The sequence below is a fragment of the Zosterops lateralis genome, assembly GCF_965231275.1.
Source record: "Zosterops lateralis genome assembly, chromosome: 1".
In the NCBI taxonomy this organism is placed as follows: Eukaryota; Metazoa; Chordata; class Aves; order Passeriformes; family Zosteropidae; genus Zosterops; species Zosterops lateralis.
The window spans coordinates 27,471,406-27,499,353 of NC_139762.1; the positions used below are offsets into that span (position 1 = coordinate 27,471,406).

General features: G+C 36.1%; 1 long non-coding RNA gene across 2 annotated transcripts in view; it reads right to left on the reverse strand.

Annotated features, from left to right (window-relative positions):
• LOC310917964 overlaps nt 1-27,683 on the reverse strand; it is a 45,634-nt gene extending 17,951 nt beyond the window's left edge. For both annotated transcript variants that reach the window (XR_014591535.1, XR_014591536.1), the window contains exons 1-2: nt 27,516-27,683; nt 14,421-14,498 (exon numbers count right to left, since the gene is read on the reverse strand). This is a non-coding gene — a long non-coding RNA (uncharacterized lncRNA). The remainder of the gene's footprint in view (nt 1-14,420; nt 14,499-27,515) is intronic.
• Between the last annotated feature and the right edge of the window lie 265 nt (nt 27,684-27,948).

Below are 27,948 nucleotides of genomic sequence, written 5' to 3' on the forward strand. Positions count from 1 at the left end.
GCAATACCATTCAGTGTCACCCAGACAATCTTGAGAACTGGGCCCATGATATTTGACCATGCCAAGTGCAAGCTGGGTTTGCCAGGACAAACCCTGCTATCAAAACAGGCTGAGGGGTGAATGGGTTTGAGAGCAAATAATGACTTGGAGGTGCTGGAGGACAGGAGACTGAGCATGACCCAGCACTGTGCACTCACAGAGTGCCAAATTCAGAGATCCAAACAGGTCCTGGGTTATATCTGGAGCCCAGTTGGCAGCAGGGCAAGAGAGAGGATTCTGTCCCTCTGCACTGCTCTGGTGAGACCCCACCTGCAGTGCTGCATCCAGCTCTGGGAATCACAGCACAGGAAGGACATGGATCTTATGGATCTGTTGGAGCAATTCCAGAGGGAGGCCACCAAGATAATTAAAGGGATAAACCACCTCTTCTGTGATAAAAGGGTGAGAAAATTGATATTATTCAGTCTGGAGAAGAGAATGCCCGTGGAAACCTCACAGCAGCCTTACTTTGTTACCTAAAGGAAACCCATAAGAAAACTGCAGAGGGACCTTTCACAAGGGCATATAGTGATAGGAAAAGGGATAATGGATATAAACAAAAAGAGTGTAGGTTTAGCCTGGATGAGGTATTAGCCCCACTTGTATTGGTGAGGCACTAGAACAAGTTACCAAAACAAGTGATGGATGCCCCATCCCTGGAAGTGTTCAAGCCCAGGTTTTATGGGATTTCGAGCAACTTGGTCTAGTGGACAGTGTCCATGGCAGAGGGGGTTGGAATGGGATGGTCTTTAAGGTCCCTTCCATCCCAAACCATTTTACACTGCTGCAATCTTAGCGTGTACAGAAGCAGGAACCAAACAGGTTGTGCAACATAATTAATCACATTGGTGTGAAAATTCAAATGAGATACATTTGACTTGTATAAGAAAGGTGAAAGCTAGCAAAGATATTAACAATAAGGCTACTAGATAGAAAGCCTTTCAGAAAATCATAGGCACATAGACACTTTCTGACCAAGACATCCTGTATTTGTTGCAGTGAAATTCTTATTCTAGAGCATCAGTTGGGGACAGTGAGATGTAGCGCAGGACATCACTGAGGGAGAAGTATCTAGAAATTTGAGGTCAAATTCACAGTATTTTTCACGGGAAACTACTGAATTATTTGGAGAGGAACATTTCACTTCAAGCTTAAGATTCCCTGAGCTGTTACAAAATTAGAGAGGAACAGGCCTCTCTCCATAATTATGATGTGGTTGTATTTTGATGTCTCCTTAGTCAGTTGATTACAGCAGTCCAGGATGATAGAAACCACTGAAAGAGACAACTGCAAAATTAAATTTGTGTTAGAGGCATATAGCTCTAGTTAAATTAATTTCTTCCCACTTACCAATAATGTAAAAGACAGTACTGAAGGCTTGGAATATTGTATGACTCAAGAGCAATATTTTACTTCAGGAGACTAAAGCAGCAAACCATAAAAATTTAGTCTCTTTGCTTCATTTCTGCTTTCTTGCTTGCCTTCAAGTTTAAATAAGAAACCATAAATACTGTTCCTGAAATAAAATCTTCACACACACAAAAAAGCCCCTCTAAGTCTTTGTTAAGTCTAATATCTGCATGCAGTCACATGACTGTTTAGAATTACTCACTGGAGCAGCTGCGAATGCATATGAAATGAAAAACCTCTGTCTTATGTATGAGGAATATAAAACATGCTGGTACTTGCTGAATACTTAGTGTCAATTCTCCACTTTTTCTCATTATTGTAATTAAAATTGAATTACAGTTTGCAGAGAGCATTTGCTAAACCATGTAGTTATTGGTGTTTCTTGCATAGGATAAACTCACACGGAGAAGTGAGTCTTTTGAACAGGATGCTTAAGTGCTCTTCTGATGGTGACAATCAGTGTCCTCAGTGTGTCAGTGACTCTAGCTGGATTTACTGAGGCTCCATTGAGCACTTTTTGCTGAATTCTTATGCCCAGCTGGCCCATGGTCCTATTTGATCACTTCAGCACTTGCACCATCTGTTGCTATTGATCATCCTAAAGTATGTACAAAATATCTCCTAACTATCGTAGTTATGTGTGAAGGATTGTCTGACGTGATCAATTTTTCATCGGTTGGAGCAGTTTTTACTAATTACAGATGCATTATCTATGTACAGTTTAGTCGATTCTATGGCCAGAACTGTCTGGGAGGAGTTTCTGGAATGAGTACGTTCTCCACCCAGGATGCTAATAATTTTAGTTTCAAATAGTGCATAGAACTTGTACTATGTACTGCTGAATCTGCCTGTGGGAAGCTCTAGATCTGTCTGAAATTCTCAGCTGAATTATTGTAAATGTTGGTCAAATGCTTTGTATTGTATCCTGTAAACTCTTTGTATTAGAAGAGGAATAAAACTGGTAAAGCAATAGAACCTTAATCTGCTTTAGATACAGTAAAACAAACCAAAAATATTTCAGACAAAAATATTCTTGGTGTCTCTTTTTTTTTTTTTTTTTTTTTTTTTTTTTTTTTTTTTTTTTAGCCCTGATAGTGCTTAAATCAATCTGATGTTTATTTTCAAACAATTCTCTTCTGTGTAATGATTTGCACACTTCATCAAATAAATGTACAGACTAACAGAGATGCCATAATGTCAGCCATTGGAATTCCATTAGCAAAAGTCATTTGCTATCCTGAATCATTTACTATCCTTACTATCCTATTACATCCATTTTAGATTCAATTCCTTTGAATTGCAAGGCTTCTTGTCCTAGACTGACCCAGCACTTAAGTGAGAGACTACACACCTGAACAAAACAAATTAGATTTGGTCTGTGGTTCCTGAAGCATCAAAGAGAGATGAATTCTCTTGTGTTTGCTTTTACTTATTTATTTAGTGATGAGATTTAATGTTTATGAGTCTCGTTCTAAACTTTTGTAAATGCAACTGAATGAAACTTGCTCAAATTGGGTGTTACTTAAGATACCTTGCAGGCTGGTCTCATGCAGATGATGTATTATTAATGTTTCTAACTTAATTTTTGTATTAATCAATGGCAGGAAAGGTTTCCATGAAGGTATATAATATAGGATTTTTTTCCCCTGAGTATTTTTGATAAAAGTAATACAAAATGTATTAATAAATCAGTATTATTTGGTTTTATTCAAAACCAAACAATACAACCAAATTATACAACTAGAGAGAAAAAAAAAAGACTCACATGAATTCAAATGGAGACCAATAAAAAAAAAAGATTAATCTTATTAAAAATTCTATACATAGTCTTAGGAACACCAAAGATTACTCTTTTGTGTTGTATGTCTTGAAATATCCTCTGCATTTTCTCAGGAAGTAGTTTCTTGTTTGATATAAAAAGCACACTTTAAAAATACAGAGAGTAGTAAAGAACCTTGTAGTAATTTTATCTTGCCCTTGAATGTCCCTAATTGACTAACTACTTTTACCTCACCTCATAAAGGAAAGAAGGATGATGAGGAACAGGCAATGGTTTCACAAAATCCAAATCAAGAGAAAGATGACGGTGATTAATGTTACCTACTCCCCCCTTCCCATTACACCCCTGCAACCTGTATTTTCGAGTGATTTATATATTATGGTGGCTCACTGATGCTTATATTTTAATTGGGGTCCTGTAGTAGTAAGGAGAAAGTAATAAGGTACTCAGATTCATGTGGGAAATATGCAACTGCAAAAAGTGGTCCCTCTTGTTCACAAACAGACAGATCCTGACATAGAGACACATTGGTTACTAATGGAATTCAGAACTTAGCATGATTATTATGCTACCAAGTGGAATTCTAAACAAATTTTCTCTTCAGAGTGTCACACACAGCTGTCCTTGAATTTCCATTCAGTTTTAAAGTGAAACATGAAGAACTAGGTTGAAAGGTATGTAAGTTGCACACTTTTCATGTGTAGAATTGTCAAATAAATAAATAATTCAATAAATATATGTAAAAAACATATATGAAATTACAATTTTTCCTGGACAGCTCAATATTAAGAAATCTCCACATTATCTCTTAGCTGCACACACTTTTGATGAGAGGAATAAAAACCAAGATAACTTTTGTAGAAAGAAATGAATGCTTCCATTTGAACAAATGTTATACCTGGAAAAACATACAAAATTTTCAGGCACAATAACTGTGCTTAGGTAGGAAAATTTGATTCAATATAGCAAAAAAATAATTTGTAGGATTTCTTTCACTTTGAGATTGATAGACAGCAGCCTACACTTTTCAAAAGGAAATAGAGGCAAGATGATAAAAAACTTTGTTCTTTCATATCTTATAGAAATAATTGCGATAGATGGCAGTGGAACAATCATGGAATGGTAGGATCATTTAGGTTGGAAAAAAAATCTCTAAGATCATCAAATCCAACTGCTAATATAGCACCATCGTGTTCACTGCTAAACCATGTCCCTAAGAGGTCCCTGCTCTATATTGTATCAAGTCCTGGCTGATTCAGCAAAAATGAATGCATTTGAACACCTATGAGCTGCTTCATCTTTGAACCAGGAGAACTAACTTGTGGACTGTTCTGATGTGGAATATTTAGGAGTTTACATGTGTTTACAAGATTTAAAAGTAAAATTCAGGAACAGTAATGAAACCAGTAAAAAGGGGAAGAAGTGAAGGCTGATAAAATGCTCATGTGGTGCTACAGCTTGGGAAATGCCTAAGATGGCTACTAATATTACAGATTGCTGTTGCTAATTTTTTCTCAACAGAGGGTTTTTATAGCATTGACTATAGAAATTAAATACCTTAAGTGGAAGCCAAGCCTCTTTGATGTTATGACTCTTCCGTATCAGTAATAAAACAAAAAAGAAGGTAAAACTTCCTCTGAGGTCTAGTAGGATGGAAATTCTGCTTATCATTGTAACTAAAGATTATGCTCTCATACTGTATATTAAAAGGTCAGAAAAGGCTCCTGCTTTCTTTCCTTACGTGAAAGCAGTTATGAAAGCAGGATGCATATGGTTTTTAATATAAAATACATTTTCCACTTTATAGCTAACACAATATGGAATGAGTACCCATTTACTTGATGGCTGAAGATAGGAATGAATAACAGATTTTTATTTAGCTTATCTATAGAATAGCATGAGGAACCAAGAGAGGTGTTTAAGCAGATTTCTGTTAATATAAGGGTACATATGCCTAATTCTCTTAACTACATTGTGCTAGATCAGGCTTTATTCTGTGATCCTTCCAATGTGCATAATAGCATTATAATAAATGCACCTGGAGGTAGAAATAACTAAGTCATCTAATTCAAGCAGATGCACAGAACTGCACAGGAGCTTTTTTATTATCTGAAATGAAAAGATAAACATTAGAACCTGGCAAATGATAGTATCAGAAAGTGTTATAAATAGCACAGATCTTTATAATTACTCAGATCTTGGCCAAAGACCTAAATTGAGCTTGACTGATCTATCCTGTTCTTCTTTAGGCATATTTATGAGAATACAGACAATTAAATGATCAAAGGAGAAAAACACTGATGAAGAGATCTTTTCTAGTCAGATATTAAATTTCTAGGATGACCTTTACTTTCAAAACATTGAAGTTTTATGACATTAGAAAGATGTCGTGCTAGCCAAAGAGGATGTGTCATTTTCAAACAGGAGAGAAATCAAGATTAGTTTTTCAAGCAAACAGTCTTTATTTGGAAAAGAGATCTACGTATTTTCTGAAACAAAATATAAAAATACAGTATAGGTTATATCCTATGCTACCAAACTATCAAAACATATACCTCTAAACATATATAAGTACTGTTAATGGTGATTAGATGCAGAGTTTTATGTTGAAGTTCTGGATCAATATTTGTTTTTCCTAAGTATGATGTTTGCATTCATCTTTTTTTTTCGGGTTATACTGCATCTCATCAGGAATTATTATCACTGGTAGATGGGGTGATTTTGATACTGTTGGAAAGTTTTCCCATTCAAAGGGTAGAGAACCTTTCATGAGTTCTTTAATACCTCGTGGTACCATCAGGATATCATTGTAGTGTTGCATCTATTCAGTACTTTTTTATTGTCTATGGAACTGTTTTGTACTGAGAGGAGTTTTTATTGAATCCAGTGTTCTGGGTGAAGAAGATGGGTATTTCAGTAAAGAATACCAATGAATTTAAACCTCATTAAATCTAAAGTGAAGTATTTTACTTTTTGTTTTTGTTCAGTAACTGAAGAATACTGGTTATCCATACAACCTTGCTCATACCAGCTTTAATCCACTGAAACATAATATGTGGATGAACACAAGCAAAGCATTTTACTTAAACCATTCTTTGTAGAAATCACAGAAGTAAAAAGAACAGCAAAACCTCTGCTTTAAACTTCAGCTGCTATAGAACACCAAGTTTCAAACACACCAAACTAGCATGTTTCCATTTTTCGTTAGCTTAAAGGAGATGGATTTTTCATCTATGTTTAAGTGACCAGCTTGTCACTTAAACATCTCCTAATCAGAACATGAAAGTGTAACTTTAGAAGAAAGTTTAAGTTGTATTGTATCCTTAGAGTACCCTGGAATACTAGGGATATGTATTTCAAGGGAAAGACTGTATATGTATAGGTATAGGTATATGTATATGTATATGTATATGTATATGTATATGTACAGTCATAAATTTTTCCTTTTTTTCTTTTACTTTGGAGATCAAAATGTGCAAACAAAATCCAATAAAAATCTATAACGCAAAATTAAATGTAGACCTAAATCGCTTTAACTTCGTCACAGTAAATGCTCAATTCTTTGAAACAGGTATTTAATGCAAGCACTATTGAAAAGCCAAACAATACTTCTAGAAATAACTTCCCAATAAGAACCCCTTTCTGAGACCTTACAATTTGATTTGTAATACTTATAGGTTGAACATTATTACTGGACAAATAAGGCACCAGAAAACTTTGATAAGGTAGGATCTGGCTGATATCTACATGAGAAATGTGGCTGCCATTTTGTTTAGAGAAATTTTTATCTTGAGAGAATAATGTCAAAATCATATCAGATTAATGGAAATAAAAATATTGTATTTGTCTCATGGGCTATTACCAACATCTCTGCAAAACTTTTCTGACTATATCAGAGAAAACCTCCACAGTGTTGTTGAATTTTCTCCTTAAAAGAACTAGAGCAATTTTCAAAATAATTTCCCTTATGTCCTTCTTAATTTTTGTAAGTATGTGGTAAAGACATTAGAGAATCAGAAAGTACGGGGTACACAGGTTAATAGTGATGAATATCATCTTAGTCCAGTGACTGGAAAGCTGGAGAAGGGAGAGAAGATGTTTATAAAGGCTTCTGTGATACTGTGTAGTGTGCTAATTCAAAGAACTGGTTTAGAAATATATTTAGTATTTCAATCTTATGCTTATAAATTTAAAGCATAGACTGTCAGGTACAAAATGAAATCCATTACCAAGAAAATCCAATGCTCTAGTGTTATAAAAGGTTCTACATCACACATGTTCTGGTATATAAAAACATTTGAGTGAAAACACTGGAGATTGTGAGAAAGACATATCAAATTATGTGGAACTCTTACAAAGCATGATGAGTGTAAAAAAGGATAGAAAGGATAAGATGAAAACTTTTCAGGAAGTTTATATGGTCTATACAAGGTAATAGGACCCTTAGGAACTGGCTGGACAGTCACAGGTAGGGAATAGTTTAGATCTGCCCCTCCATGTTTATTAGTAAAACAGAAGACAACTATTACTGATTATTTTGCTACAAGTTCTGTCCTTTATTTTGGGTTCACATTATGTCCTGGGAGAGATAGAAATTAGAAACTTCCTCATGGCTTGCCCAGAGAACCTGACACGGAGTTGGTGTGGCTTGGGGGTGCAAAGGCTGTGGACACCAGAGTGATCCATTACTGCTCCACCTGTGACTGCACGCTGAGATGGAAGGGCAAATACAAGAAATGTGCTGCTGCAAGTTGCTTCACTTTGGCCAAACAACAAGCGGTCAGGTAGCAATTATGCTTTGGAATCTCTTTCAGGACTACTTTATTCAAGATTTTCTCTAAAGCAGAATGAACCATTTTGCAGAAAGCAAGGGAATGAGGGCAAGGGTACTTTTCAAAGTACCTGTGTTTTGTAGGAGACAGTGCTGGTTAGCTCTGATATTACCACTTCAGAAAACATTTGCATGTTTTCTTAATTTCACTTGTAACATTAAAACTATCTGCAATGGACTCAGTAAAAGACATAAACTAATTCTGCATTTCAGGTGCAGGGACCAGGATCTTCCCTTTAACACAAAAGAATTCTGTGTTATTAAAGATATGTTACTTCAAGAGGGAACACAAGTAAAGAAATTAAATTGGCCAGGAAAGTTCTAGACTATAAGAAATCAGTATTTTTATTTTATGTTATTTTATGTTATTTTATTTTATTTCCACCCAGGAGCAACTGAAAGTCAAAAGTATATGGAAAAATACTCTAAATCTTTACATTCCATATTTGTCCAGTGCTTATTATCCAGTTACTGTTTCCTCCTCCTTATTCTTTAAATAGAGTTGTCCTGGGGAACGTACCATCTGCCTGATGTAAACTGCCCCGTTAATTCTCACCTGGCTACAGCTGCAAAACAGATGAGAACAAGGAGAGGGAGTTAATGAATGAACCCTGGTAAAGATCTCAGCAGGGTGCCTCCTTTAATTCAGACCACGGTGGTAGTTAGTATGACAACAAGCTGTTACCACCTAATGATTACGGTTTCTTAAATTCTGAGTTCCCAGTATCTTTAGCCTGGACAACTTAAAACTACTGTTTTGCTTCAGAACCCTGTTGAATATTGCAAAATTCCATATAGGATTTTCACCAGAAAAGGATTCAGCATGGAAATGGAAACAGTTAATGGTCATGAAAAATTCAATTAGTGAGCTGTCAATAGGTTAATAAATAGAAAAAGGCCCAAACACACACACACAAAAACCAAATAAAAACCAACTAACAAAAAAAAAAAACAAACAAAAAAAAAAAAACCAAAAAAAACCAAAAAAAACAACAACAAAAAAAAAAAAACAACAAAAAAAAACACACCAAAAAATACAAACACCTTTTGTATTTAAATATCCAGTGTGTTCTTGAAAATAATAGTTTAAGGATAGCCCACAAAAAGTTTTTTTTATCAACTGAATATATTGTAGACGTTCTAATATTATATTTAATATATTTTCTTGCTGTTGAGTAATATAAGGTGTGAGATAATCACCTTATATGTGGTAAATGACAGTTGTTATACAAGGAAAATATCAAAAGAATTGGTTTAAAAATGCACATTATTAACAAGAATTAGAACAGCTAATAAAGAGTTACAATAAAGAAAATTCTTGGATGAGTATGATCCAGTGTGATGAAGCTGAAAAATATCTGAAATTTAAAACAATAGAAATTCAGTTTGTTCAAACATGTGGCAGTACACAGTCTTAAACATGACTATGTACTTAAAAATGATCCTTCTGAAAAGGTTAGGCATCTGTTGCAGTGTATTTTTGTTCCCAATGGTTTGCTCTGTTCACCACCCTCCCTGTACTGCTGTTTCAGCCCTAAGTTGTATCCTCCACCCAGTTGTCCATCTTGCCCTAGACCTGCCCGTTGATACAGAAAGTTCCCTGTCCCTCCTCCCACTGAGCTGTCAATCCTGCTTGGTACCCTTGCTCCTGGAAACCCCCTGGAAATCCCCTGTTCCTCCCAGCCCCATTGGTTTGGTTGAACTGTTCCCCGCCCCCTGTACATCCTCACTGGCTGAAGTATTGTAAACCCCGCCTTGTGCTCCTCCCCAGTCCTTTCCCTATTGGTCAAAGATTTGTGCCCTCCCCCTACAACCTCCCCTGTGTGAAAGTCTCTGCACAGAGGGGTTCGGGCTCTTTCATCCCTGGACCTTCTTTGGAAATGCAGCTCCTTGGAAAACATATGAAGGACCTCTCCCTCGAATTTGCTTCTGCCTGCACCTCAGCACATCCTGTGCCATAGAGATCCAGCCCTGCTGTTTCTCAGATCACTCCTGAGGACAGCCAGCCTTGACGTGCTGTCAGGAGCTAGTGGGTGAATCCATGGTGCTGTGTCAGGCATCCAGTTTAAAACTATAAAAGTTATTTACCTGATTTTGGACTGGTGCCTATTTTAGAAATGACTGAAGGCTTAGATACACAAGATTTTGAAGAGGGAAAACTCACATTCACATGCCAGGTGGAAAATCTGTACCCTTTTTCATATTCCTGCTGTCTTTCATTGCCAGTGAACCTTGCATTGGTCCTATGGAAGGCTATGCATAAACATTTTCCTCACATTAGTTAAGCTGTGGTGACCTGTTAATCATTAGGGAGAGGAATCACTCCCAAGGTTGGGTGGTCCTAGTTAGTTTGGATACAGCAGTGATTTCTCCTTTATCACTGAACTCAGAAGGGTGGGGGTGAAGAGAAGGAAGGACATTTTCTGAATGATTTCTTGCTGGAACAGGCTGGAACCATCATTGTGGATCCAAATCTTTGAGACCAGAAGTGGTGAGCAGAAGGGGTAAGAGCACGTTGACCTGTACCCTTAAAAGCCCTAGATGGTCTGATGAGTCACTGGTCAAAAGTGTTAAAGAATGACATAGTTACTAAGGGTTAAACTGTCCTTCTGGTGAAAAAGGATGAAAAATGATGAAAAATTTAAGTGAAATTTTCTATGGAAGCTAGTAGTTAAATAAGGCTACAGTTTTACAGATTGCCCATTTAAGTATAGGAAAAGAGGGCATGGTCATACTTACACCCACATAGGCCTGGGTCTCTAAGTCTAATGATGCAGAAGTACTCTATGACAACTCACTGTTATTATCTACTCGTATTTATTTTGAAAATAAATATTTTTATGAAGGTCAGCTCCTCGTTTCTGGCTGGCAACTTCTTCTCCACTTCATATAATGGAGAACATTTCTTAATATCAGTGTTCTTTTCCTTGCTGATTAAACTGAACAATAAACTCCTAATTAGGAGGTCTTGAAAATCCTGGTTTTGATGTTAGCTTTGCCCGTTATTCACTGCGGGAGGTGATAGGGTAGTGAGGGTGCTTGTGAGTCATCCCCAATGCCCAAACTGCTATGCAGGATATAAAAGACATGTGCAGGAGAAGAGAACTAGTCAGATTTGGAACCTACTTTTACATCATTGTTACCCCCAAGATGACCTCAATTCATTAAAAAAGTTATTTCTTGGGAAGTGTCTTAAAAGGTTGTTTGAACTTTTAAGCTCAGGCTCAGTTGGTATTCAGACTATACCTATTCTCTACATTATTTGGGGCCATGCTTTGAAGTTTTCTCTTTCTCCTGGGTATTTCAGCTAATATGGTTCACTGCAAAATGAGAGCACAGAAAAATACAGTATCATCATATTACTTGTCTCAGGCTTGAAATGCAACAAGAAACTTAAGAAGAAAATACCTCTTCTTACAAATTAATATAGAGCTGTAAATGAAATCTTGAAGACAATGATTTGAAAATTGTTTTAACTTAGCAATTTTTTTGTCTTTTCTTATGATATATGCATTACAGATTACACTATGAAAAATTTGGTTTGTATTTTCACTGTATGTCCACTACTTAGAAGTAGCAAATTTTGCCACTGGAGTATGTCAAATAGTATTTAATCAGATTCACCATTTTTGTTTTCTGTGCCTTTTCTCTCACGTTTCATACATGTGCACAGACAGAGTTGAGCATTTCCTTTGTCACTTTCCTGCAAGGTGTAGCAGGAAATTCACTGTTGGGTGGCGGTGCATACATGACTAATGGCCTGACCAATCCAAACAACTTTGGAAGCTCTGTTTGAATGATACCTGAGACAAAACTCAGCTTGTTCCTGCAATGTTCTGAATTCTTTACTTTTCATCCTCACAAATATTTCATATCCTATCAGGTCCTTATCACATTTCATAATTTGACATGACAGCTGAATTTAATTGCAGGTTGTTAAAGTATCTAGGCAATTTAAAAAAACGGTTTCACTGAAAAGAAATCTGAAAACCAACTTGACTTGTAAGTAATTTTCCAAATACAGTGATTTTGATATGGATCAGTTTTTGTATAGAGGCAGTGATTTGGCTGGTCTTTCTCCAGAATGCAAGAGAAAGCTCTGTGACATCAAAAGGTCACATGGGCAATAGTTTCTGTTGCTTTCTCTTTTGTCCTAGTAAGACCATCCAGAGGATCACTGTTTTCTCCTACACTCTATTTTCCTAGTCTTGGATGAAAATATAATGAAAACTCCTTTACACATGGTGCACAGTTCCTTTTTGTTAATTTTTGGTACTCAAGATCCAGTCTTTCAGGTTAGTGGGCTTACAGCAGAAAATTCAGTCTTTGCCTTGTTTGCCCTAGAGACAGTCCCAACTAGAAAAGGGAATAAAAACATTTTGTCTGATATCACAGGTGCTGAGCTACTCATGAAATTCATGCTGTCACTTCTCATATTCATTCTGTCACATGGGAAATGTCCTTCTAAAAGCACTGCTATAGATAAGGCATGAAATAGAAGGGCCTGTAAGCCAAAGAAGGCAAGTTCAGATCAAGAGGGTCTTTGTGACAGAATTGTTCAGTGCCCAGTGGAAGACTGTGTCAGACAGGCAGGTGTCTGCAGAGGCAGGAGGAGAATTGTCTGTCAGTGCCCCAGCACTCTATTTAAAAGACAAGCAGTGCTTTATTGCAATGATCTCATCCACAGTTCAAAACTAGATTTGGATATGAAGTATTTCAAACATATTTTACTATGTTAAAAATCTACCAAAATGTCTGTTTTTCTAAAAAATATTTACAAGTGAGAAACATTTTCTATGTCAAAGCATCTCAATCAAGACTGCTAACCAGCCATATTTTTTAAATTTATATAGTATTTTAAATATTATATTTAATATGATAATATTTTAAAAAATCTATTTAGACTTCTTGTATTTACTTCTAAGCAGCAGTATTTTGGAATTGATCTGATTTTTTAGAGTTTTTGGTTTTGAAGTATTTTGTAAACTTCTTTGTATTTTCAGGCTCAGAAAAAAATGAGTGAGGGTTCTGTTTAAACATCTATTAAAATCTCTATTTCTTTTCTTTGTGTGCATGGAGTGTGTTTTGTGGGGGTTATTTTTTATTATTACATTTTTAAAGCAATTTGTGTGTTGTTATTATGTGCCATAATGACATCTATTGCAGCAAAGTGAGACAATATCAGACAGAAATCATTAATATTTCCTGGATTCAAATCTGAAACTCAGAATTATCAACAATGCTTCATTGGTTTGAATGCTTCTGTCTTACAGCATTTTAGAACTTTCATACCAAAAACAAACAAACAAACAAAAAAGCAATTTAAGTCACTTATAATAAAAAAAAATCGAAACTAAACTAAACAAAACTAAATTCTGTGTACGTGTGCATATGTAAAGTGGTGCTTTGTTAAACCAGAATTAGGGAAAATAGAATAATATTTCATGTAATGACTGCAGTTAGTAGTCTATATGTGATGAAAAGATGAGAAGACAAACTAAATATGTGGGTGTTTCTCTGTGTACAAAAGAGGAAGGGAGATTACAAACTGGATTTAAAAAACCCCCAACAACCACTGCCATCAGTACTGAGCAGAACTGCCAAAGATGCCAGCTTCATCATTTGCTGCAGCTGTGCACCTGCAAATGCCACCTGGATTCTCTGTCACTGCAGCAGTTTCAGAAAGGTCTGAATATTCAGCCACTGAGTATTCTCATGTTTTATCTACAAAATATTCTAATTACTTTTGCTGCTAATAAATGGCAGAGGGAAAAAAATGCCTCTAGGATTTGGCTCTGTGAGCAATAGGGGTTGCTGTGGTTAAGAGTAACTTAATCTACTGTGCCAACAGCTGCATCAGTAGACTGCATCAAGCAATCAAATAAGGATTAAAGAAAAAGTCACATTGGCTTTAATTGTCTTAGTTTGTCTGCTTGGCATACATTGCAGAAAACGATTAATTCAGGCTGTTGCTAACAAAGAATAACCTCTGAAAGTTTAGCATTTATGAGCAGTCCAGCTGAAATGCAACTTCCTTAAACTTTCTTTGCATTTTCAATCATAAGAAAGGAAAAATAATAATATATCACTGTTTTTCTCAGGGAATAGCTATTAGATATTAATACTATTAACATTCAAAAGAAAAATTACCTGTGCTGTAGACTTAGATTTATTTTAAATTAAGTCATAACACTGAAGTCTGCTGAACAGTAGAAAATGGGAGAAAGTAAGATCTGACAATCAAATCAAACAAGTTATGGCAGCCAGCTATTGGCTTGGTGATTTGAGACTACGTGGGTTGGCAATAAATGGAGTAAAATTCAAAAGGGAAGACGTGCAATGTTACAAGACTATACCTACATAAATACAGCAAATTTTCTCACTGCTCTGTAAATCTCCATAGTTCAATCCCCTGGCCATCCTTTCATCCTGAAAGGTCTGCAGAAATAAACCCAAGACTTAGTTTATGATTATGGAATTAAGCTTATACTCTAGAAATGTGGAGGGATAGTTATTATGACAAAGAAACGTGAGAAGGTTTACTTCTGTGAAGGATCTTACAAACATCAGGAAGAAACCAGTGTGGTACAGAGGGAAATGCAGAACAGTATGGAGTAGCTCAGTGAAGAATAACATATGATAGGCTCATCACATCAATTATATTTTTTATGCTCTCAAATTTGTCACTGGGGATCATAGGGAAACCACAGGATATTCAGTATCAGTAGTCATGATGAAATACAATTAGGGCCCAGATAAAGGTTTTACCTGTAAATAACTGGGTGATAGCCAAGCACCAAGACAACAGGACCAACCAAGACAACAGGAAGATTATGGAAAGGAATATGGTTTGTAACATAAGATGTCAATATTTAGATCATTCTTTAGGTTATGTTTGAGGTTTGATGAAGTCTGCTAGAAACACCTGAATTTTAAAATGTTATGAAAGAAAAAGTGGCATGATTTATATATTGAAAAGACCCAACAACTGAAAAAAAAGAAATGGAGGCATATGGTCTCAATGTTACAGGGCCAGGAACAAATAAAACATATAAAGCATATCAGAGAGTCTACAAAGAAGTTTGTGAATTCATTTTTTGTTCACCCAAATTCATCAAAAGGCTTTAAATAAAAATGATAAAGAATGACACTTTTTCATGTAAATCTTTCCCTAGAGCTGTGATTGTCATAGACAGTGGCCCACACTTAGGCAGTTCTTTTAGTAGACTCAAAACTTCATGTACAAATATAACTAAACAATCAAAATAATTTCACACATTTGAATGATAATTTTTATTGAATATGGAATTTTGTAATCTTACTACTTCCCCTGGAGCCCCTGTAGTGTTTAAAATAAGATTTTACAGCAGTATTCTGCACTATGTGTACCTTGATTACTTCTAGCCGTTGTCACATAGAGCCATTTATACATAGGGATTTTTTCCATTTTGTCATATATAAAACAAAATACACTTGAAGTAATTTCTTGTAATTTTGCTTTCCAATGTGCTTAACAGAAGACAATAAAACAGGAGAAAACAATAAAACCCAGTTTTATCATGTGACTTTGAGGACTCGGTGTGCTCAGTGCACCATCAGAAGGGGCAGCATAAAGTAATATTTCCTTCACAATGGCCTACGTGATGAAGAATTAGCTCTTATAATTTAAAACACCTCTTCCATGAGTACTTAGCCAGGTCCCTATTCTCCTTTGTTTTTGACAAGGACTATCTCCACAAAAGCCTTTGCATTTCTCCAAGAAGACAAGTTGCTATCAGTGAGGCTGCTATGGGAAAAAAGACAGATATTTTTTGTTCCTTGCAGACAAAAAGAACTATATGACCCAATCTAATAAACAACTTTAATTAAGAACTTCTTGGGAATTCACAATTAGATATCTTTTTCAGGTAAAAATCATGTTCTTTACAAAATTTGGATGCTATTTTCTCAGTTTATTGATCTTAAAAAAGACCCCAAAAACATTGTCTGAATCTTTTGGCGCTTTGAAGAAATGATGCTTTCTTTTTGGTCTCTAACTTAAATTATAATCTCCTATCCTTAAGAAAAAAAGCAGTGGGCTTAAGTCTGTAATTTACAGTGTGAGCAATGGGGCCATAAAGGTAAATAAAAAGATAGATCTTGCTTGTCTCTTTTTACACATACATGCACAAAGATGTCTTTTCCTCATCCGCTTCATAAACATAGTGATGACAGTAAATGGTCTTTTATGGCTTTAAACACATTTCTGAATGCTGATTAAATACATTTCTGATGTGAATGCTGACTTACATTTGTCCTTAACTTGCCAGAGTTGGTCCACTTTTCTTTCTCCTATTCCCTGGCAAAGCCAAACAGTTCTGAGGAAGCCTAGTCTGAGGGCCAGTATTAGAGAAAAAAAAGTTTTGTGCTCATTGTGTTTACAGACTGCAAATGTTGCAATCACCTCCTAATAAAACACTATGGACTAAGAACTTCCGCTGTTAAAAGGTGAAATAAACCAAATGTGTGGGATATGGAAGGAATTTTGTTATAATTTATTGTTATATTATTGTCAGAGTTTAGGTAAATATTTTTTAAAATGATATCATACAATGAATATACAATTAAAGAGTCTTGTTTTTGATCCCAGTGAAGAGCAAGATAAAATATTAAGCCATGCTTCTTGTTCCTTTTTCAAATGATCCTTACCTGCTTTGCCAAGAAGCAAAATTCAGAGAAGAAATCAAAGTTCACAGGTAATACTATACAGAGTCACCCAAAGAACTGGCAAAGACTCACAGAGAAGGGTCAGCCCTTGAGATCTTTTCTAAAATACGATGGCTTCCACTCACATGTATCCAACCAAAAAGACTGAAGAATGTGTAAAATACGTGAGATACAATACATGCACCAGCACCTGCTTGCAGATATAATCACTCATTTGGAAGCTTCTCTGCTAGTCACCTATTTACAGTTGTGTCTATACTTTTTATGATAAAATGTAGATGTCTTTATGGTTCTGTTCAGAAAGTGTTGACTTGGCCTTCAGTAAGTGTTCCTCTTCTAGAATAGTTATTTGAACAATATGTATGAAGTCATTGCTGCTTTTCTACCACTAAGATATGGGAGCCAGATAGTCTCCAAATCTGGGCAACACAACTTCTATTTGTCAAATGCACCCTGAGGCTCTGAGAGTGTGCATCTGTCACAGCTATAGTGCAACTGGGTGGGTCTGACTGATAGTGATTGAGTAAAGTGCCAACATAACTGAGTAAGATTGAAGATGACTACGCCGATATGCTTGAATTGGCATTAGTATTAATGAACAGGACAGCACATATCTTGACATGAGTAAGTGGTCACAGCCTGGGAGTGTGGAAGTGAATATTAGCTCACATGACTTGGTGTAACTCTGCATGAGTGTACCTGTGACACATGAATGATTACTGGAAGTCAGTATCGGTGGGTGGGAGTAGCAGTGTCACTTTATATAAATGAGTATCCATGACAAGGGGCAATTTAGTTTCTGCCTAAAGATTTCCTGTTGGTAGAGAATAACCTACCATCTCCCAGTGACAGAATATCCACTCCCTTCAGGCAGTTACTCTCTACTTTCCATTAAGCTGTGGTATTTCTTAAAATTTCTGAAACTACAGATATGTATCACTCTGATTAAGGTTGGAAAATAAAGATACTGTCTTTAATCTTGGTTTGAATCCGAGCCTTCATTATTGTATAATTTGCTCAGTTTCCCTAATAGATTATATCTGTTTCCTGATTGATGGGATATTATCTCTCTTTCATGCTCCCTGTCAAAAGAGACTTCTGAAATTATTAGGGCATAACACTATCTATATGTATGCATGCACATTTATGCATGCATGTATGTATGTATATATGTTTGCAGTTCTTAAAAAATAAAAAAAATACTTCAGAAAAAAGTAAATCTAGGTATTAAATAAGCCAGATTTCAGGGTAGTAGAAACCTCTTCATGCAGCACTAAATTTACAACTGGAAACCTGAATTTTTGTGAGGGTACCTTAGCCCTTTTGAAACTGCACTGGAAAGAGCTCATTTGAAAGGGAAAGCTCCCAGCTTTCACCCAGACAATCCCTGGCTGACAGCCATCCTGTCTGCATCAGCAGACTGAACTCTTGCTGAAGCTGCAAGAGTTAAACAGTAAAGTTTGCCCAGCTGTCCCTAAGAGTGAGCTGGGCAGCAGCTGCTAGCACTAACCAGCAGTCGATCTCAAATGCTTCTGAATCAATTGGACACTCTTCTGTGCCAACTCTGGAATCAAAATGCCTGGTATGGATATGGGATGAGTACTCAAGGTCATGTGATTCTCCTTCCAGGCACAGCGATGCAGTCTGCTCCCGTGGACAACTCCCAGTGTTTAACAAGAGTCAGGAAGAACTGATCACTCCTGATGATCCTGCTCAGGGTATGGCTCTCTCAAAACTCTTTTTTTTTTTTTTTTTCCTCAGCAGAAGCAGGTATCTACTACCTCCTTGACACAGCGCAGGATTAACAGCAATCAGTTAATTCTGTTAATGTGTTAATTCTGCATCTGCACTGCCCCAAGCAGAGAGTTAAGAGCCTGTTTTTGGTTAAGAAGCATGTGCATAAAAAGACTTAAAAATTATGCAAGATTTTCAGTAAATGTGGGTTTTACAAAATGTAGCAAAAGAAAGTAAAGTAAGCCGTTCCAAACCTGATACCAGCAACCTGAACTCTTCTTACCACCAACTGTCAGGACAGGTATAATTCTCCTCCCTTTATTCACATGACAAAAAAAAAAACCTCATGCACACTCTTGCACTCTTTTTATTATTCCTAATACTCTCTTTAGTCAAGCATCCTTACTGTGAGTTTCTTTAAATTATAATCTTCCAAAGTCTGTGGAATGCGGCACCTATTTGATGAAAATTAGAGTTGTTAAATTAGCAAAGACTGACTGAAAATAGGATTATTTTCTCATAATAGAAATCCTACTGTACCAACAACTACTTTTAGAGAATCCTATGACAAAATATTTGTATTTGAGTATTCATGTTCCTATATTTTATTTTCCCAAATAAGACTGAATTTATAGATATTGTGGTGTCTGTGTATTTCTTATTGAGAATATGGACCTACTTTATATGCTTGCAGCCCTCAACCACAGAGATCTCAAATGTATAGGGACAATTTAAATATGTTTTCCAAAATTACTTTCACTAATGTGGACTTTGTATTTTTGATGACTCCTCCCCTGTTGCTTCTTACAAAGGATGTGAATCTGTATCATGATGAGGCATCTGTAGACCACCCACAATACAACATTCTGCATCTCCCTTTCCTTGCCTGGTATTCACCTAGAGGCAATATATTCAACAGAAGGGAGGTAATGGATTTTTTTTAACCCTTGGTATTTAAAAACTTGACAATAGTAATTATACAGAATACACAAGTGTTGAAAAAAGATTCCTTTTACAAAAAGGAAAGAGTAAAAATTTCGTCCATGTTACTTCCCTTTTACAGGATGTATCCACTTTCTTAAAAGTAATTTTCATCAGCCATTTAAATAAGTGACCTTATAAATAAGACTACATGTAAATCATGAACACCATCGTGCAGGAAGATGACAGATTTTATGGATTGGTCATGGCAAAAATGGCAAATTTCACAGTTTGTCATGCATTAATGGAGATAGTTACAAAAACATAAAGTCATTTATAGTGGTAAAAAATTATATTGAAAGGGTACAAGTTGAATTTTAACAAGTATAAATCATAAAGATATGTGACATTCTGTCAATGGATTTGGGAAAGATTGTTTTAAACTGGTGAAAGACACAAAACCAAATAAAACAACAAAGTAATTGTGGTGGGTTCTGTCAGAAAGAAAGCCAAAAATAAGACAGAAGAATGCAACCACTTAAAATCAAATTCAGTGTGCTTGGAGTAGTTAAATTTGCACAAAAGTGTTCAGCCTGTGTGTTGTCATGAGCTCTGATGCATAACGTAAACACAGGAACAGTACAAAGACTTTTTTTAAGCCAGTATAAATGCAAGATATTGTGGAACGTAATCAAAACTATTCTTACAGTAACAAAGTTGTGTAATTAAAGCTGCCTTCTGAAGTGCAAAATCTGATCCAGCCACCTGTAACTGTGTCACTTCAGTCTGTGATATTTTCTGATTAATCTAAACAGAGCTGAACCTTAGTGTCTACTTAGCTGGAAAGCCAAGAGGTCAACACATTTAAAAAGTGTTGGCTGGGTTTTGGATTCCCTGGCTTTTGACTGTTCTTTCTGAGTGACTGCTTAAATTTTCTTACCATTAAAACAATATTACTGACTCTAGGAAACCGTCTTGATTTTGGCTCTCCAAACCTAGAATTTCTTTTGAAAATGTGCTGATGCTCAGATGTGTCTGAAGCAGGTGGCTGGACAAGAGACCTTCTGAAGCTCATTCCAGCCTAAACTGTTCCATGATTCTCCCTGAAACCTATGTATCAGTGCTGAGCTGAAGCATTTCTCTATGAAGCAGCCACCCAGTAGGCTGAAATTATAGAGCTCACCACTGTTTTGTGACCTTTCAGCAGAATTTACCTAATTAGAGAGATTCAGAAGTACAACATATCTGAAGTTAAAAGCAGTCGTAGGTCAGCCAGCAGTGAGACAGCAAGATAATACCATAATTTCAACAGCTTCTAGTTATGAAGCAAAGGCCCAGATGAATGTACATCTTCTGACTGGATCCAAAGATAGCGTGATGAAGTATTTGGAAGTTTAATATGTTGGCTGGACAAAAAAGATGGCCTTCTTGTAATTTTCTTTCCAAAATATAATGTTTTTGAAGCTTATAAATCTGCAGCTTACAAATTTTGCATCTGTATCAATTCCCCAAAAGACTTTATGTTAGTTTATGACATCTAAAAGAGCTGCAGAACAAGACTAATGTAGCATCTTCTGCAGCAAACTTTTTCAGTGGGTGACATAAACGCATTTAGTTAGAGAGCTTTTTCAAGAGACTGTCACAATAATTTGAGACTGCAGTAGGCAATCCACTACAATACACCTACAGGAATATGTTTAAGACAATGAACAGTTAGACTGCAACTAAAAATACAATATTTATTAATTTTACATGCTTCATAAACATGATAAAATGCTTCTGCTAATGCTCTCAAGATATAATGTAGGACTAGACACAGTGCTCTCTTGTAAACTGGACTAATTTTACAGTGAGGTTCCTTAATTCAGTGGTAGTATCACATAGCATCTTAAAAATTATGCTGCAATTTCATTTGAAATAGAAAATAAGCCATGTAAGCAGAATATGTACTTTATTTTTACCATACTGTTAGTTTATTTTGCTTTCTTTACCTTTTGAGATTTGCAAAGTAAAAAACTCTTAGATTAAATCTACCATTTTTGAGACTTGTGTTTGGTGGCTTTTTAGCCATTTTGTTAACAGGAAACCTGAAAAATAGACATATTAAAATCTTCCTGCAACGAACTCTTTGTAGAAATCTAGGCAAGCAAATGAAATTCATATTCTACAAATTTAATCAGAATTATCATGGCTGTACTGGTGCAAATTCTCACCACTAAACTTTCTAAATAGTCTCAAAAACAGCAATAGCACTACATTCACATGATCTCAAGCAATTAAATCAACAAAATTTAATGAACTACCACTTTTTCTGAGCCATGGTAATGGTTGCTTATAAATGAGTCAGGATGAAGACATTTCTGTTTTGTAATGAGTACATGGAGGACGAGGATGTAGAGATGTGCCTTGCACACTCTGGGTGACTGATTGTTGTGACTTGGGTGTCTGCTGAACACAAGCTGGATGTGTGATTGCCAAGTGCATGGTGGATGCGTGAGTGTCAGACTTGTGATAGGCACTTAATTGTCCCAGAACATCAGTGAGAATTTCTTCATGGAAAGGATTGTCTAGCTTTGGAACAGGCTGCCCAGGCAGCTGGTAGATTCACTGTCCTTGGAGGTGTTCAAGAAATGGCTGGAAGTGGAACTTAATGCCACAATTGACAAGGTGAAAATCAGACAAAGGTTGGACTCAGTGGTCTTGGACATCTTTTCCTACATAAATGGTTCTGTGATTAGCATGTGATTGACATGTGAAACCCTTGTGACAGCTGCGTGATGAGCATGATTAGCATGTGCTAATCATCCTATTGCCATGTGTCATGTGTACCCCAGGCATGCACCATCAGTGTGCCATCCATGAGCCATCTCAGGTGGTGACCTCTCATGGTGCCAAGGGTATTCCTCATGGTGACCTCAAGGCAGAACAAGAGATCTCTCAAACCAGTCTTCAATCAATTGGTTCTCTTCTAGCTTGTTGTGAGTACAATATGAAATTTATTGTTTGAAATACGGAGGAGTATGGTAATGCATGTTGTTTATTGACTGTTAATTGTTCACATACTACATAGGGAGAAAAAACTCAAAGGAAACTAGGAACTGGAACCTAGAAGTAACAAACCTAGGGGAAGAAGAATCAAAGAATAGTATGTACAGTCAGCAAAAATGGCTCAACCCACGTGTAATATCTTGTTATGTTGCTGTAAAACAGCTACTTCTCATTGGGAAAAACATAGACATCTGATTCACATTCTGCAGAGCTGTGATCTGTACACAAATTCCAGAAGACATTATTTCAGCAGTTAATCATCAAGCTTTGTTTTGTATGTTTTCATAATGCTTAGAAGAGCTATGTACACATATATCCATATATATATATATAGAGAGAGAGAGAAAGATAAAAACACACACGTGTAAAGATATAAGAAATATGAGCTTAGATGTAGCCTCTTACTCCCACAGCAAGAATAGATTCCAAAGTATTTCCCAGAGTGACAGTGTTCTATACATAGCTATAATATTTAAATTGACTTGTGACAAAAAGGAAGAATGGGTTCCAGACCCAAGGGTACCTTTGAAGAGTGAAATCATAAAGGTAATGAACCTAGATTTAGTGATGAATACAGACTGCTATCTTTCATTCAAAATGAAATTACTGTCACCAAAATCTATTCTTTGTGCCATTTTCAATTCTTGCTATGATTATTCTCAATAGAATTAGGTACTAAAATTACAATTCTTCATATGTTTTATAAATCATTGTAGTAGACTTGAGTATTTTGACCTTTTTAATATTCCTTGGTTTGATTTGCCATAGTGCCTATCTGTTCCATGTATCCCATTATTTTACTGCCTCTCTAACCTATGGGGAAGGGGATGAAGCAGCTGGCCAATGAAGATGTAGGATATTGTAAAGGTCAAAGTACTAACATTATTCCTAAATATTTTGGAGCATACTTTAAGTATTAAAGTTCTGACTGCAGTTTCTTATTCCTAATATTAAGCAAAGAGCAGAAAATAGTACGAATCTTTCTCAGTATGTTAAGTTGGTCAAAATCAAAGTAACTATAGGGAAACTGTAACACACTTATTACAACTATATTACTGAGTGTGGGCTCAAATTATCTCAGAATTATGCATTTAAATCAATACTCAGAGTAGGTAGGATAAGAGTATTATGCTTCTGCCTTGGATCCCATTCCCTGAGCATAGATAGCTCATATTTGAAAGTTTTCTTCAGATGTGTAGGAATGTGGAAGAATTACTAATCAGTTACTAATCAGGAGATCAATGATTATGCTGTGTCTGTGTGGAGTACTGCCCAATGGACAGTTTTTAGCAGTAATATGTAAATGTAAAATGTTAATGGCCTGCTTACCTCCATATTTCTGAGATTTGAAAGAATCTGGACAAGACAAGATAAAATTTGAGCGCTTGTTTTCATAGTTCTTCCCCTTAAGCTGGAAGCAGTGTGTACCACTGCTTCTGTATTGAATCTGCTTATACAGATTATTTAATCCTTTTACATGTAACTTACTCAAATTATTTAAACAGCGCAGCTGAAGCTTCTGTATGTTGATTTGTAACTTCCATAACACAGCCAGGTTAACTGCTAACATGTGATGACTTGCCTTGAAAGTACAAATGAGTTGGCATGGTGTTACACAAAAATCTATTAGTAAAGAAAAACACTATGGAAGTAGTGTCAAAATTATGGCAAAGACATTTGCTTCCCAACATAACTGGAGTCACTCCAGAAAGAATATTAATACTCCCGGATGTGCATTGTGCTCTAACAGTTCTTTTTAAAATGCTGACCTTTGTAATCATAAGTCTGACTAAAATCTGCATGCACACACATAATCTCAACTGCAATAGAACCTCCCATATGAATGTAATATACAGGAACCTCCCATGTGAATGTAATATACAGGATCACGTGTGTTTTAAGGCACATTACTGCCATATTATTGTACATAGTGTAGCATATATCTTTAAAAGAGAAACAATCATTCCAACTATTCTGCTAAAAGCTCTTACAATAATTTTCTATATTTTCAGTAAGAAGGAGTACTAGTAAAATTAGAGGTCAAATTATCATCAGTTTGAATTTTAAATGTCCAAAGAATATTTGAAACATATGTAACCTGATTCCTAAAGTTAGGCCTGTTGATCTATACTTGAAAGATATACAACAATCTACAAGTTATCAAAACCAGTTTGCGTTACATGACCTTTCAGTTGAAGTTTATCATTCCAAATGATGAGCCAAGGACTTCAGTTTTGCAGGATATTATGAAAAATATTTGTGTTCTTGTCTGACTTTTCATCCACCATTACAATCTTGCTAACTTCAGCACTCAAAATATTTGTGTTCGGGATGAATTGCAGAATGTGACTAGAACTTCTACTGAAGTCTTTCTGAAAAGTGATGCTTTGTACTCCATCAGCTCTAAGGAATATTTAAACTGACTGTGGGAGGTTATATGCTGTGAGAGATGAAGGCATATATCATGAATACAATTCATGTGTTAAGAAATCCTTACTTCCTTTCTATTTTCTTCTGTTTCTCTCATCTTAGAAAATTCAACAGGGATTCAGTGGCAGCTTGAAAAACATGTTTAATCTGGGTTTTCCTTGCCATCACTTATCCCTCTGCCTCAGCCTTTAGTTTTAGGTAACATAAAGATTGACTTAAAAGAGTATACCTGAGGTGTTTATGGTGATCTCTGCACATTGATTTAATATAGTTTATCAAAATTTCATGATTTTAGAATCCAGATAAACGTCCTATAAAGTAGATGATGAGGTAACAGTGACATTTCCTAAACAGCAAAGTGTAGTGAATTCCTATTAAAGGAGAAGGAATATGTATGAATTAACCCACAGTGGGTTTAGTGTTTTAATGGGTAGGGGTGACGGTCTCGCCGCAAGCCACTGAACAAATATCAATATAGATTATTCAAGGTACAGTCATCAAGACAAAAATGAATTAAATCTAAAATAAAGTGTAGTTAAATGAATAATTGGAACAAATTACCTTCTAGTCAGAATCCTGTGCAAAAGGGATTCCTCAATACATGAATAGAAGTGAGCCTTGTATCTGCTGGTGCTATTGAAGTTACCAAATACTGCCTGAAGGTAGATCTTTGAAAGAAATGTTTTTGATGGAGACAAACATCTCTTGTATTACTTGGTGTCAGTGCCAGATACCCACAGGACTCTACCCACAGGACAGTCAGGACCACATGATTCATTCTTCTTCCCTTATTTGCAGTGAGATTTCTAGAAGTAAGAACAGAGGTGTATGCAGACTCACCAAGCAGCACACAGCCCATGTGCTTGGGCTCAGCGTGGGGCCAGAGTGAATGACAGGGCATTAGCAGCACTGAAGTCAGGGCTGGGACACTTACACCTCTACACCTGTAAATCGTGGTGCTATATGAACTAAACTAGAGGTAGGAGTGCTCCCCTGTATGTCTGGATTTCTGTTTGAAATTTGTGAGAACTGGCTATCAGCCCACCTCTTCCCACACAGTCAGGGCACAGAGCTGTTACTCAGGATTCAAGTTCAAGAGTCAACAGTTGAGAGCATGTGTTTGTGTATTTTTCTGCAGTATTAAAATTTGTGTGTAGGTAGCAGGAAAACTATATTTATTGTCAGTCTGGGGAACACTTGTCAGAATGTAACACCTTTGCCATTTCCCTTTCATACTTTTATTAGGTGCTATATATATAAGCATAACTTTATAATTAAGTAGATTGTGATAACAGACCTCAATTTCCAGGTTGTAGTGCCCTTTTAATTCCCTGCATGATGTCCTAGTCTAAAAGACATTAATAGAGATGTTCTGATGTTGAAAAGAAAAGTGAGGGAAATCAGCATTAAAACTTAGCAAAGTCCTAGGTAGTAAAAAGCCTTTGTGCTGAAGATTGTTCTCCCACAGAGTAACAGAATTTTCTTACAGCCTTTACAGTCATATCTCATGCAGCTGAAATATCATAATCAAAGCTTTTTGTCGCCTTGTGTTGAATCTACTGTACTTGAAATCTTTTTATTTAGTGAGAAACAGTGTTTCTGTCCTAAATAATATGATGAAAGCATTCAAAATGTCAAATGAACCTTCACCAGCTAAAAATATCTCCACTTTTTACTATTACAATAGTACAGGGAATTGCCTGTAGGTGACTGGAATGATTAAAAAGGAATAGAGAATACACAGTGGTTGCTCCAAAGGGACTGTGAGAGTTCATCACACTGTCAGGTGTCACTGTTACTTTTATCCCCAATTTCCTAACCAGGATGGTGTAGTACTTTGTTCAGGATAGGTTTGCACTGTCAGGAAAACTACAGTTTTGTTCAGACTTCTTTGTCAGTTGCTTTTACCTTCCACTTGCTATCCTTTCCATTCTTTCCTACGTGAAGGTAGTGTGAGCTTCCAAATAGCTGTTCCACAAAGGAAATGAGCCTTACCAATCTGTGTACATGTCAGTCCATTGTTCAAATTTTTAAGAAAATTGCACATTTGAAGATTAATAATCTGTAACTTAAGTAAATAATCTTTTGTGCATATCTCTAGTTTTCCTAGCATCATGAGGAATAGAAATGGTTACTGGAAATATCTAAAGGAAAATACCAAGTAAATATTTTTTAGTGACTACCACTAAAAATTGGTAGCTTTTTGAAACTAGATCTGTTTAAAGTCTTGCATGCTTCCTTTCAGTAGGACATAAAAGTATACTAGTATTTAATGCTTTTCCTAGCCTTAAGAAGTCATTAAGGATAAGATATTTCATAATGTCTCATCAATCCACTTATCTCTTGACATAAACAGACTTATAAAGATGAGAAAGGTTCCTGCTCATGGTAACTGTTAAGAACTTTGTGATATTGCCTGTTTTCCTATTAAAATGCCACTGGATTCTAAATAACTCTAAATCAACTCATACAGCTGAGATCAACAAACCCATAAGAAAAACATATACTGGTAGGTGGCACATTTATCCACAGTCAAATGCACTTAGAATATGCAAGGCATGGCAGGAAGAGTCATCAACAAGAAGCAAATAAAGAAAAAGAACATCTAGTTCCTACCATTAAGAGGACTGTTTCCCCTCTGTATTCCTCATGTGTTCTCCACTGGAGCATAAAGGAATAGAGGTCTGGAATGGATTTAATTTTGCACGAGTGAGAAGAGAGTCCAGAAATGGGAAAGAAAGAAGGAAAAGAAAAGCATTTGGGGAAGAAAATAGGAGCAAGGAAGATTAGTCACGTGGATTTTTAAACTGTACTTTGGCTCTTAGTCATCTTGCAATAGGGAAAAGTTTAAGAAAACCTTGGCTTGAGATGGCTATGCCAAGTGTCTGGTGAACTGTGACTTGGCATAACTAGCTGGACACGCTGCCATCCAACTATAGGCTGTCTGCTGGTGGCTACTGACAGTGAGTGACAGAGATCTCTTTGTCATGCTTTGTAAGGACCTATGGCTTACACAGGTCTTCATACCATCAGGAGGAATCATTAGTTT